This window comes from Canis aureus, chromosome 12, assembly GCF_053574225.1.
Source record: "Canis aureus isolate CA01 chromosome 12, VMU_Caureus_v.1.0, whole genome shotgun sequence".
NCBI lineage: Eukaryota > Metazoa > Chordata > Mammalia > Carnivora > Canidae > Canis > Canis aureus.
Window position 1 is genome coordinate 6,641,093 of NC_135622.1, and position 13,986 is coordinate 6,655,078.

Here is a 13,986-nt window from a genome sequence, read left to right on the forward strand (position 1 = left end):
TTAGGGGTGCCAAGCCTCTGCATAGTCAAAAATCCAAGTATAACTTTTGATTCCCCCAAAAAGCCAACTGTTGGCCAGAAGCCTTGCTGATATCATAGACAGTTGATTAATACATATTTTGGATGTTATATGTATTATACACAGTTCCCTTATGTTAAGCAAGCCAGAGAAAAGACAATGTTATTTAAAACACCATAAGGAAGAGAAAATCCATTTATAGTTCTCTGTACTGTCCTCAGTGCATATAAGTGGACCCACATGGTTCACCTATCTTGTTCCAGAGTAACTGCATATGGTCCATACAATACCACATGGCCTTGGTGGCCTCTCAAGCGGTCTCCCTGTTTCCTCTAGGCTCTCCTCACTCCACTATACCCTGTCCAATGTTGTGAACTGGTTTTCCCAAAATATTATTTTTATTATGTGGCAGGATAGTATCTCAAGATATCAATACTCGCTACTCCATTTCGTTGCCCAACATTTTCTTTCATCTCTTACCTTTCAGTGACCAGGTGGTACCAGGAATAAGAAAAACAAAGAGAGGACCTGGGACTCCTCTGGCCTTTCACCAGGAGAGCCCTCACCGTCCTTATGAGGTGCACATGGCTGGGAGCCTCACAGAGCAGGCCTGCAGACCTCAGGAACGATGATGGATAATGTCTCAAGGGCACCACGTGGAAGGGGACACCAGCCAAGTGCCAGCTCCTTCTCCTGTGCTTGCTAAGCCCCATGCACTACCCTGAGTGTGGAGGTGCTGACCGTTCCTTCCTGATGCGTTACCTTCACCACAGAGTAGAATGGAGGATAGAAATAAGTTCCATTTTAGTTCTTGGATATTTTCGTTCGAGGCTTGACATTTAAAAAGCTGTTACTGACCATGTTGCTTCCCTCATCAAAGGGACTCAGTGACTCCTTATTGCCTTCAAACTCGAATCCATATGTTATTCTGTCATCGGGGCTCTCTACAGTCTAATCGGCCCTGCCCGTTTGGCTGGTCTGACAGATTGCTTGTCTCTTCCTCCAGCCCTGCCTGGCTCCTGACTCCTGCTGGGTCTATCCCTCACTCACTGGGGCCGTCACTGGGTGTCCCACAACTGCCTCACCCATTACCTCCATACCCGCCTCCCTTACTTCCTATAGCTCCTCCCCCATGGATGACCCCACAAGAAACACAGTTGTAGTAGTAGAAGCCTGGGGTGTCATCCTAGCCTCTCCCCACTTTTCTTCCCATGTCTAGTCTAATCACTCAGTGCCCAGGAAAGCCTACTTCTTAAATAATTTTGAACTCTGTCTCTTTCTCTACATGTCTACCCTGCTGCTTTCGCTCTGGTCTTACTATCTTTTATTCTGACCACAGCTCTGCCTCTTCCCTTCCCATCCTGTCCACACTGCAGCCAGAGAGGTAGCAGCATATTGGGGTAAGACAGAAAAGCCTCCTCTGTTCCTTACTCCTTGGGTGAACTTGACCAACTTTGTATATCTCTCTGGAGATGATAAAGGTTATTGTGAGGCTGAGGTTTATAAACCCCAGTTGGCCCCACCCAAATAGTACAAGACACTGTTATCATTATCTCTCCAAAATGTAAATGTGGTAGGTGATTTCCCCTGAAAACTTTTACTAATTGCCCTGTCCTCTGAATAAAACCTAAATTCCATAGCACGTCCTCTAAGTGCCCTTATGATATGATCTCTACCAATCTACCTGATTTCCCATGACTCTTCATCTACCCTTATACACTGGCTTCTGCAATGTGCTTCCTTTTTTTTTTTTTTTTTAAGATTTTATTTATTTATTCATAAGACACACACACACACAGAGAGAAAGAGGTAGAGAGAGAGAGGGAGGGAGAGACACAGGCAGAGGGAGAAGCAGGCTCCATGCAGGGAGACTGACATGGGGACTCAATCCTGGGTCTCCAGGATCATGCCCTGGGCTGACGGTGGCACTAAACCACTGAGCCACCCGGGTTGCCCTGCAATGTGCTTCCTAAGGAGGCTTTCCATTTCCTGTCCCTTGTGCCTGTAGTGTCCTGGCTCCCTTGTCACCCACTGAGACCTCACCTCATCACAGCCTTCTGCCTGCTACTTTATTCATACCTCTATTGTTACACTTCTCATACAGTCATATACTTTTTAAAAAATGCTGTCTGCCTCCCCCATTAGACTACACATTGAGAGGGAAGGAACAATTTCTTTTTCCTGTTTAAGGCACATAATGGATATTTCCGAAAATAAAGTCTGTTCAATGAATCGATGAATCAACAAAGTATAAACCATGTTCATCTCCACTTCTTCGAGTTTCCTTCTTGGCATCCCATCCCCTACCCCCATATGTGTGCATTATACAGAGCCTTCAAATCAAATCAAATTCCACCATCCTCAGAAAGCCACACAGGACTACTCAGACACATCTGATAATGCTAACACTGAGCAAGCCTCTAAAACATGACGGTGTTCTGCGTGGTATTGGAACTGCTCTCAAACAGATCACTACCAGTTTTAAAGTACAGGTTCCTTGAAAGCAGGCATGTAGTAGCTTCCTATCCTTTATGACCTTCAGCCCAGTGGCTGCTTAGTAAATGTCTATTAAACGAGTCAGCAAATGAGCGTTTGCAAGGATGAACAAAAATGAATCAACGTCTCCCTTGTCTTAAGGTATTATAGCAGTTACCTGTTTTGTCCATTTAGGGATGTACTCATAGATGATCTTAGTTGTTGTTTTGTTTTGTTTTTAAGATTTTATTTACTTATTCATGAGAGACAGAGAGAGAGGCAGAGACAGATAGAGGGAGAAGCAGGCTCCCGATGGGGAGTCTGATGCGGGACTCGATCCTGGAACCCTGGGATCAGGACCTGAGTCAAAGGCAAACGCTCAACTGCTGAGCTACCCAGGGATCCCAATGATCTTAGTTTTTTTGTCTACTGTATTGTCTCTGCAGGAGATTGTAAGCCCAAGAGCCAAGGCTGCCTTATAACTGCTTTTCTATTTTTTCTATTTCTCACAACCCTGATCACAATGCTGGAAAAAAAAAAATAGTACAAATTTCGTAAATACTTCTTGAGGAATTGAACCAGCCTCTCTGACTAGTAATGGAAGTAACAAACTGGACAGAAGAAGAAATTGGTCTGGTGAATTACAACAAGTTCTACTCAGTGTCTGTACTTCTTCACATCACTGTTTTTCTCCTGTTCTGCTCTTGTTCAGGCTGTTTCTCTAGCCTGCGGCGACACATTACAACCAGCTCAGTTTCCACTACTCCATCCTATTCAATGGCAACAGCAGTTTTCCTGGGGATCTTTCCTCCGTTAATGCGTGCCACTGCCTGCTCCCATTCCAAGCTGATCCTGAGGATGAACCTCTGGCCTTATTATCAGCCTACAGATCCAGTAGGGTCAAAATGATTTTCTTACAACAAAAGCAAAGAGCAACAACCATAACACCTAATATGTAGGGAGATCTTGCAATGTGGCAGATAATGAGCTATCTGCTTTAAAATGTTTTCATATTAAAATATTTCATATTAATAGCAACATCTGATTATATTTTGTCATCAGAGAGGTGAATCATCCAGGAGGGTATAGAATAAAAACACAAAATGCCAAACATTTTATCCATTAAGCCTTGTAACAATGATAATAACTAACAAATACATAAGCAGGCACTATTTTATACATTTCATGTGTATTAACTTGTTTTAAGCTGCACCACAACCAGTTGAGGTAGATGTAGTTATTATCTTTTACTACATTTTACAGATAAGGAAACTGAGGCACAGAGAGGTGTAGAGAGATTCAGTAACCTTCACTGACCTGTTACATTGGGGAAGTGGCTGAGTCTGGATTCAGATGAAAGGAGCCTGGTTCTAGTGAGCATGTTGTTATTGTGATGTTTAATTGCCTACAGAGTAGTGCTCACATTATTCCCACTTCATAGGTTTCTTCACTCATTCGGCAACTAGGTATTGCCAGGTGCCCTATGAGTTTGCAGGAATATCACTGTGAATAAGGCAAAGTCCTGGTCCTCACTGACTTTCCATTCTAGATGAGGACACTGTGGCTGGGTAGTACATGTGGCCTGAGGGTTGTTTGGCCTATATAAAGCAGTGCTAGGACTCTCAGGTTTGACTCTGAGGCCAGTAATCTTAACCGTAGGCCATACTGCTTCCTTTTTTTTTTTTAATTTTTTTTATTTATTTATGATAGTCACAGAGAGAGAGAGAGAGAGAGGCAGAGTCACAGGCAGAGGGAGAAGCAGGCTCCATGCACCAGGAGCCCGACGTGGGACTCGATCCCGGGTCTCCAGGATCGCACCCTGGGCCAAAGGCAGGAGCCAAACTGCTGCGCCACCCAGGGATCCCCATACTGCTTTCTTGAATAGGTTCCACATCAAAGGCCCTCGTAGGGATGACTGGTAACACTGGAAGAGTACCACCAGCAATTCCGGATGCCATTCTTCCTTCTTCTCTGCCTTTCCTGCTGTCCTCGATTCCCTCCTTTCCATATCATTCTCCTGCACCTTCCAGACACATGGATAAAATTTAGCTTGATGGCATCACTCAGGGCTGGAGATATTGTTGAGGAGAACAAGCCCTCCACCATTATTCACTGGACATTGCTCTATTCATCCTTAAGTGATCTTAACTCTTGTTAGTCTTGTTAATCTTACCAGAAACCCTACTTAGTCATCCTCTCCTCTTTTGCCTCCCTGACAATCTTCCCTCCCCCACCTCTCCACCTAATTCAAACCTTCGTGGTCCACTCCTCTGGTCTGGGTCAGTCGGCCTGAGTCACTGGGACCACTGGCACCGTGCACATCCTTCCTCCTCACTGAGTTGAATCACCCTGTTCCTCTCAGCATTCAGTCTAGATCATTTTCTCAAACTCATATTCCTGTGAGATCCTCCCCAAGTTCTTATTATCACATTTCGCTTGTGAGGCACAAAACTTAACATGGTCTATGTTCAGAGAGGATCAGGCCTATTGCCAACCAAGATCAGAGTGAGCCAGTTTAATGGCCCTTCTGAGCATGCTTTCTGGTGAGGGCACTGTGGGGCTGAGTGGTCTGGGGAGCCTGGCTGTCTGAAGCCTGATCAAGTGCCAATCCCTGGATGGGCTGGGGTCCTGGGAAGTGTGGAGACCTGGGGACTTAGGGAGGTAAGTACAAGAGTCCCATAGAGGGTGCTAAAGGTAAGCTGATGTTCAGCTCTCTCTCTCTTTCCAAGATCCTGGGCTTAGGAATACAAGAACCCTGTTCAGCTTTCAAGGACAATGGTGGGGGTGGGGAGGGCACAGGGTTTGGCCGCTTCACCTCAGTAAAATGTCCTGTACCACACAGATGTGGGGTTCTCCATCATTCAAGCCTCAGGGAGCTCAATGAAGTGAAATCATGCAGGACTAAGCCAAAAGACGGGGTAGATCAGGGATCTGGGAGGTTTGGTAGAGGGATTTGGCACTTCCATCCCTATGTCATGTTGCATGACTTTCTCCTGTCTCTGGAACAGCTACTTTTCAGGGATGTGGAGAAAAAGCAACAAGCTCAATCTTAACCTTAGTCCAGATTCTTTCTAAAACAAGAGTTTGTGTGCAGGTGGTTAATTTGGGGAAGTGATTCTAAGAAATAGGATTGGGTGCTTAGGGGGTCTGTAAAGATTGAAACAGCAAAGAAAGAGAAGCCAGTCCATGCAGACTTGATGTATCTGATCATCACTGTGGGCAGCCAGAACTCAATCTTAGTTAGGAACCTCTGAGGAACCTTGTCTAATGCATCTCAGACTTGGCAGCCTGCAGGGTGGAAGGGAAGTATCTGTCCTTTCCTTCTGTTTCCTGTTGATCAGTGCTGTTCCCCATTGAGTTCACTCCTTCTGTTCCCTGTTGATCAAGTGCTGTTTGTGGGGTATTAACTTCCACACACTACCAGGTTTGCATGTGTAGCAGATCTGCTGAGCAGGTTCCTGCAGGCAGCAAGGGCAGAGATGCCAGGAAGGGAAACTGAGTGCTGTCCAGTGTATTGAAAGTTGCACTGCTGCCAGATTTTGCTTGCCTGTGGCCTGTTGCCGCAGCAGTGGCTGAAATAGCAAAGCGGCCCCAAGAATGTAGGTGGGGCACTGGATTCCCAAGAGGAGTTCTCTTTCCACTCCCCTCTGCTTTCAGAATCAGGTCCCAACAAAGTTTAAAGTTCAGTTCTGTTCAGTCCTCTTCCATGAAGATTTCCCAAAGGAATCTGGTCACAGCCAGATTTTCTCCTTAATCTCCTAGAGCACGTTCACCAATCAGCACTTATTTTTTGTTTGATCTGTGCTCTACAATACACCCTACCATGAATTTACTCCTTGGATGAGAACTTAAGGGCAGAGGCTTCATGCATTCCACTCCCAGGGCGTTGTAGAGTGGTGGATGTACAACAGGCCTGTCAATCGTGTTCATTAAATCGTATGGTTATATATGTTATTAGCAATAAGGTTCTGCAGTTTTCTTTTTTTTTTTAATTTTTATTTATGATAGTCACACACACAGAGAGAGAGAGGCAGAGACATAGGCAGAGGGAGAAGCAGGTTCCATGCACCGGGAGCCCAATGTGGGATTCGATCCCGGGTCTCCAGGATCGCGCCCTGGGCCAAAGGCAGGCACCAAACCGCTGCGCCACCCAGGGATCCCGGTTCTGCAGTTTTCAAGCATTTGTTAGAAAGCGTTTGCTCTTTCTTGTCACTATAGGCTAAGTTGTAGGAATGGAAGATGTGAACTTGGGTGAAGGTTTTATTTGGGATTCTGGATTTAAAATTTAGCCAGTGGATCCATGGTACTTTCCTACTTCTCAAAATCTTCAAGTTATCTCTAGCAGAAAATGTACCCTGTGACCTCCTAATTAAAGGCCTGACATATGCTGGACTGGATGTCCCAGCTGGTCATTTCTTCCTTTTCCCCTGTTCTCATTTTAGCCTGGCTTACCCCCTCCTTCAGAAACATTTTGGGTCTAGATCCACTCGAGTCATTGAATACTGACCCAGCGGCTCCTATGGGTAACTCCACTGATTCTCCTGGAAAAAAAGAAAAATATTAAGATTTCCTTTCCATGCTCCCTAGAATGAGGGTATAGAGGGTACAGATGGATTTGCCCTGTCTATTCAAACTATTTTGCCAAATGGCTAATTAGGGGAGTGGTCTGTATCCTAGAACTAAGTTTGCTACTATCTTGAGACAGAAGTAACTGGTCTTTTGAGAATGGAACCAATGACCTTGACCTCATTGGCCCAATGCTTCAACCGACACAGACTAGCCCATCATGTACTCCTTGCTATCTAGGCTAAAGAAGGGGAGCCCCAAACATGAATAATAGAAGCCATAGGTAATTCAACCCAACAAACAGCTAATGCGGGCATATGGCATGCCAGCCTCACATTATGCAGGGCGGGTGCCCTGAAAAGACCATCACATTTTGCATCAGAAATCCTGGGTTTGAGTCATGGCCCTACCACTTAATAGCTATGTGACCTTAGGTGAGTCATTTGACCTCTAGATGTCTTAGTTTCCTCATGGGTAGAATGGGACCAATAATTCTTTGTGCACAGTGCTTTCTGTGAGGATCAAATGAGATACTATATGTGAAAGTACATTTAAGCAGTGTGAAGTATTACTAGTTTTATGTGAAGATGAACAAGAGCCAGTCTCTACTTTGAAGGTTCTTAACTTTTGGCTGAGTCTGATGGGGCTGAATTCCCCCAGAGAGAAAATGTCTTTGAGGAACAAAGTCAGGGCCCTGGCTCTCTTGAGCAGAAGGGAACCTTCTTGTTGGAATAGCTTCTTCCCTCCACAGAGGGCCTCTCTATCTTCCCAGTTAGGGAGGCAGCTGTTGATGTTAGGCCATTTAAATAGGCAGCAGCTAACTGCTAGGTAAAGGCCCCTACTCATAATAACACATATATACATTATGGAGAACTGACAGATATATTTGGGTGGACCTCCAAGCAAGATATATGTAGATATTCTGGAGCAAATCATTTAGACAAATGGTCTAAAAATCAAATTTGTCAGGGCACCTGGGTGTCACAGTTGGTTGTCTAACTCTTGATTTCATCTCAGGTTGTGGATTGAGCCCTACATTGGGCTCTGCCCTTAATGTGGAGTCTGCTTGAGTTTCTCTCTCACTTTCCCTCTGCTCCTTTCCCCCTACACTTGCTCTTTTTTTCAAATAGATACATCTGAAAAAATCAAATTTTAAAAAATTAGATTTTCCCACAATTGCCAGTATGACAGAAAACTTCCCCCCACAAATCCTACTGGATTTGAAGAAATGTGTACAATCTGACTGGGGACCAGTCGGACTTTAACAACTAATTAAATTGTAGAAATATTAATAGTCATGCACATATTTGGCTAGTACTTAAGGAAACACATTAAGTGAGAAACTAAAGTTACTCAAGTTTGGGAACCCTGTAAAATGGTTAGAGTTCAGGGAAGGTTGAAAAACACTGGAGAGCTTTAAATAAAAGCAAGGTTGGAAAGATTAGGGGATTTAATTCACTAGAAAAATCATTAAGCCAGGAACAAATAAGAAATAAAAAGATGAATGAAAAAGTTATGTTATTTATTCCTCTGTTATTTATTGAGTGTGAGATGGCCAGCTACATTCTAGCTGCTGGGGTGTGTAAGTACATCCTCTTATGTGGAGGGTGTACCCACCTGCTAGCCACGAAGGACTCACAGCTGCACCCTTTTCTAGAGACCTGTAGGGGAGAAGCACTGTCCCCAGGTTATGTCCTTGACACAAACACACTCTCTCTCTGGGGGCTGCCAGCAACCAATAGCCAAGCGGATAAAAGCTAGGGATAAAAGCTTAACCCTCTTGCTCACTGCAAGTGGGACAATCTGTGCTGTCAGCAAGACCCAGAACTCCCTCTGGGACCAACTTGAGGCTAGACATTTCCCCTTGCCCTATTCGGTTTCCCTCATTCCTATGGGTTTCACCTGAAAGCACTCCCTCAATAAATCATCTGCCAGGAATCCTCCCCTGCTTCTGAGGAACCCAACTTACAGTGAAGTATGACACTGTATAAATCAGAAGCAGTCTTCACCCTCTGAGAGGTTGTTTTGGTGGAGGACACTGACAAATAAACAGGCACTTCCAATGTAGAGTAACAGCACAAGTGTCCGGAAATCCATGGGGCTCTGGGAATGGGAGTGGGTCACACAGAGCTTCACACAGCGCTTCTTAGTGGTGAACACTTCTGAGCACTGGAGTGCGACTAGGGGCAGGCTGGGTAAAGAGGTGGGGCAGAGGATTTGCCAGGCACAAGACCAAAGGAGGTATAGAGGGTACAGATGGAAGACACTGTGAGATTTGTGCTCAAAACTGCAAATGATTCAATGTGACTGAAACCAGGGGTGACAGTGACAAGAAAAGAGACCAGAGAGGTTAATGTGGTCCAAACTGGGGAGGGCTCGGTGAGCTGGTAACAGGTTTGTACTACATCAAGGCAAAGGAAAAACAATGAAGAGTTTTAAGTGGAAGATACATGATAAGACTTCTATTTTTAAAAATGCCCTGAGCTAGAAGAATGGAGAAAGGACTTAAAAGGACAAGACTGGTGGTAGAGACACAACACCAGGCCATATTTCAATTTTCATGAAATGGTCAAGGGCTAGAGTATTAGCATTTGAGAAAATGGGATTCAAGTTCCAGCTCCAATACTTTTGGGCTCTGGAGAGTTATTTATTCTCTCTGGGCTTCAATTTGCTAACCATCCAATGAAACTACTAACAGCACTAACCTACCAAGTAGACATGAACATTGAAGGAGCTAAATGAATGAAGAGGGTTTACTTAATTAATTAATTCACTTTTTAAATGCATACATACATTCAACACTTGGCACCCCAAAAGCACTATCAAAATTATCTGTTATTGGGATCCCTGGGTGGCTCAGTGGTTTAGCACCTGCCTTTGGCCCAGGTTGTGATCCTGGAGTTCCGGGATTGAGTCCCACATCGGGCTCCCTGCATGGAGCGTGCTTCTCCCTCTCCCTGTGTTTCTGCCTCTCTATCTCTGTGTCACTCATGAATAAATAAATAAAATCTTTTTAAAAAATTATCTGTTATTATCCCTGTGGTCATGGATACTAAGGCAGCATCAGTGGGAATGGAGAGAGGCAGATGGAGCCAGGAATCAGGGAGGTGGCATCGGAGGGACATGTGACTGGTTGGATGTAGCAAGGAAGTAAAGAGAGATATCCAGGATTTCTGTGTTAGGCAGCAGGTTGATTGCAGCACCATTCGTCAAGATGGGACTATAGGATGGGGTGAGGATTCTGAATGGAAGCTCTGTCCAGTTCTGGATGTGTGTTGCTTTTATTTTTTTCTAAAGATATTATTTATTTATTTTGAGAGACAGCATGCATGAGAAAGAGACAGAGAAAGCATTAGCAGGGCAGAGAGAAAGAGGGAGAAGCAGACTCCCCGCTGAGCAGGGAGCCTAATGCAGTGCTTCATCCCAGGACCCTGAGATAATGACCTGAGCCGGAGGCAGATGCTTAGTGGGCTAAGCCACACAGGCACCCCTGGATATGTTGCTTTTGAACATAGCCTATGAGTGGAATTGTGTGGCAGGTAGCTGCACACGTGAGCCTAAGGTTTAGGGGTGAGTTCTGAGCAGGAGGTCACTGTTGGGGTGGAGGAGAGAACCCAGGGGGTGTATACTGAGAACAGAGGGGTAGCCCAGAATGAAGGTGACATGGCTTGTATTCTCAGGGAACTCACAGGCTGGTGGGGGAAGCATATAATTAAACAGATTATTAGAATACAATGGATATGTTTTATGTAACTAGAGCTATGGGGTGGATCCTAAGGGTTGCAGGAACTGAGGATGGGAGACCACTCTAAAGGTCAGAACTAAAATTGGAAATCGGCAAGGGGGTGGGGGTGGGGCAAGGAAGGAAAGGGTGGGACACTTTGCAAAGGATTTTTAAAATATGTTTAACTCAGAGACAAAATAATTGACTGTAACATCATAGCATTAGGAAGAACTTTAGTGCAATTGAGTTCCCTGTCTCTGAGGCTGTGCTATTACAGAATCCTTGGGGTCTGAGGTGCCTCTGTAATTAGAGCAGGCCATAGTGTGGGGAGCTGAAACCAAGCAGACACCCAACTGGAGAGAGTGCCCATCATTGTTTTGCAAATTGGGACTGTTCACAAGCTTTCTTTTGAAAAAAACTGTTGTTACTCCAGTAACACTGCCCCCCCCCCCCACACACACACAAACCCCAAGCTATTACCTTAGGTCAAAGTACAGACAAGGAATCTGAGGCCCAGAGAGGTTAGTAACTTGCTTAAGATCATATAGCTAATTAGGGATCATGCTGGGTTAACATCTAGATGTTTGATTCTCAGGCTGGTGTTCATTCTTGCTGTCTCTGAAGCCTTATACTTCTAATTTACCTAGTCTACCTTCAATTGCATCTTGACATTTTCTGAACTATATAATAAAAGGGATGTGTATTTTAAAATATCACAGGAATAAGGCATGGGAAGGATATTATGAGGCAGCAATCAAAATCATTGACAGTTCCTGGTCTTTCACAAAGGTCTTTCACAATCAAAATCCCTTTCAGTTCCTGTAATGGCAGCTGCAGAAAGTGAACCCAGGCAGAAGCCCCTCAGCCTTGTTGGGTACCCAGGCTTTGCTTTCTATCAAGGGGTCCCATTTCACCAGAGTGAACACCAGTCTGTCTCAATGAACACCACAGTCTGATGGTGGCATGAAAGTTTTACCATGACTTCTGTTAAAAGATCATTCTCAAGAAAAGGTAGACTTATGACTTTCATACAGATTTAGAATGCTCATGCCTTCTTTGCATATTTTTTCTTTACTGCTTTTTGTTTTAAAATTTTTTAAAGATTTATTTATTTAAGAGAGAGCTCGGGTGAGAAGGGCAGAGACCGAGCTGGGTGTGGAACCCAAGGGACTCCATCTCACAATTCTGAGATCACGACCCTGAGATCACTACTTGAGCCAAAACCAAGGGTCAAACGCTCAACCAACTGCGACCCAGGCACTCCTTATTGCTTTTTGTTTTAAAGTAGTCTCTCCACCCAATATGGGGCTTGAAATCACGACCCTGAGATCATGAGTTGCATGTTCCACCCACTGAGCCAGCCAGGCACCTTCTTAGAGATTTTATTTAACTCAATCAATGAGGGAAGTAGGCAGATGTTACAACTGGTTCAAAGAGAATCCAAAGAGAGCAGACCTGTTTCTAGATCAAGAATACTGAAATGAATGTGCAAAAAGAGGCAAAACTTCTTCCACGGGGATATGGGAGTCATCTGAACCTCTACCTGAAGCGGCAAAATTTGCATATCTATAGACAGGAATTATTTTGCAAAGCTATCTGTTATCTACTAGTTTAGAGAGCTATAAAACGGATCCCAGAGTCAAAATCAGATAATGCAAAGGGTCTTCTACAGATACTACAGTTTTCCAGTGATGTGCATGTTTTTTCCTATACTTATGAAAAAAAACAGAGACATATTTTACAAACAAACATGGGGATCCCAGGTTCCTTGCACTGCTGTATATTTCTACAAAACCACGTGTGTGTGTGTACATGTACTGACATTCAAAAAAATCAGAGTTTCACAAAACCATACTTATGGACTTGTTTTTAAGTTTTGTTTTGTTTATAATTTACAGCCCTTCATCTAGTGATAATTTTGTAAAATACAGTAAAAATAAATTACTAGAAAAATGCAGTGAAATCTACTCACTCTAGAAGTGACCTAGGGAAACATCTTTGAGGCCCCAGACATGTACCCTAGTCTTATAAAACGCAAGCTCAAATTTATTATCATTATTATTCAACAGCCATAAAACTGGATGTTGGAGCAAAGTCAAATTCCTAGTAAAGTTTCAAATGCTTACTCTCACTTTCTGTTCTTGGTTCCTGCACATTGGAACAGTGGGGGGATTCCACTGGTCCTTGGACTGCACTTTGAGGAGCACTGTTGGGATGATCTTTAATTAGTAGACAGTCCTGGCATATTTTTTTTTTCCAGGAACAGACACCCCTTCAGCCTGCCTCAGTCTACAGGAGCTTACTGGGCAATAGGAGAGAAACATGTCACAGGACCATCTGGCAACAGTGACCTTTCAGTGAGTGAAACATCTGATAGGGTCCTGGGAGGATCCCATCCCAGAGGTGGTCCCTTCATCTTTGTACTGTTCATCACAAGCATGACCAGGCCTTCTTTCCAGCTGCTTTTCTGCATTCATCTTCTCAATGCTTCTCATTGTACTGACTGATTCTTTTTTGGAGTCTATCAGTTCAAATCTCTACAAGAACATTATTGCCCTATTTAACCATCACTTCTGTTGAGTTTATTTGACAACGTTCAGATTGGCTGCCATTCTATCAGGAGTTGACTATGCATTAGATTACAGAGCAGAAAGCAGGCTCTTGTAGAGAACATGGCCACCCTCATTCAAGGAACAGAACAGCTCAAGGTCTTGTCCTTTCAGCACAGAGAGAACCAGAGGTCCAGGTCAGGTATCTTTTGAAGAAAAGATTGGCCAATCCAAAATACATTTTACAGTTCCCCATTTCCAAGCCCTGAATGATCCTGAGATGTTGCTCCCCAGGAGACTTAAGAAGGACAAAGCTGTCACAGCAGTAACTCTAATAGAACTGCACGTACAGACCTAGAGCCAGCCCCCAGAGAGACATAGGAGAATTTATCCATAGCCAACAGGGGACTTCAACGTCTCTGTAAAATCAGGAGATCCTTTGCCTTTATGAAGTGTATGTCATAAGGTCTTTGCAAGTCTTCATAGTTAAAACAATAGTTTATACTCTCCCCCATAAAATGCAGTAGAACACCCTTTCAGAAGAATGACTAAATTCAATGAAATACATAGCACAGTGAAGTTGTATTGAGATGCAAACAGTGGGCAGTGAAATTTTCTCCCCAAAGCTAAGAGAGAATCATTGCCCAATGTAAG

At 44.0% G+C, this 13,986-nt stretch overlaps 1 long non-coding RNA gene across 3 annotated transcripts in view; it reads left to right on the forward strand.

Annotated features, from left to right (window-relative positions):
• LOC144280480 (uncharacterized) overlaps positions 1-2,288 on the forward strand; it is a 59,884-nt gene extending 57,596 nt beyond the window's left edge. For all 3 annotated transcript variants that reach the window (XR_013348882.1, XR_013348883.1, XR_013348880.1), the window contains one exon: positions 506-2,288. This is a non-coding gene — a long non-coding RNA (uncharacterized LOC144280480). The remainder of the gene's footprint in view (positions 1-505) is intronic.
• The last annotated feature ends 11,698 nt before the right edge of the window (positions 2,289-13,986 follow it).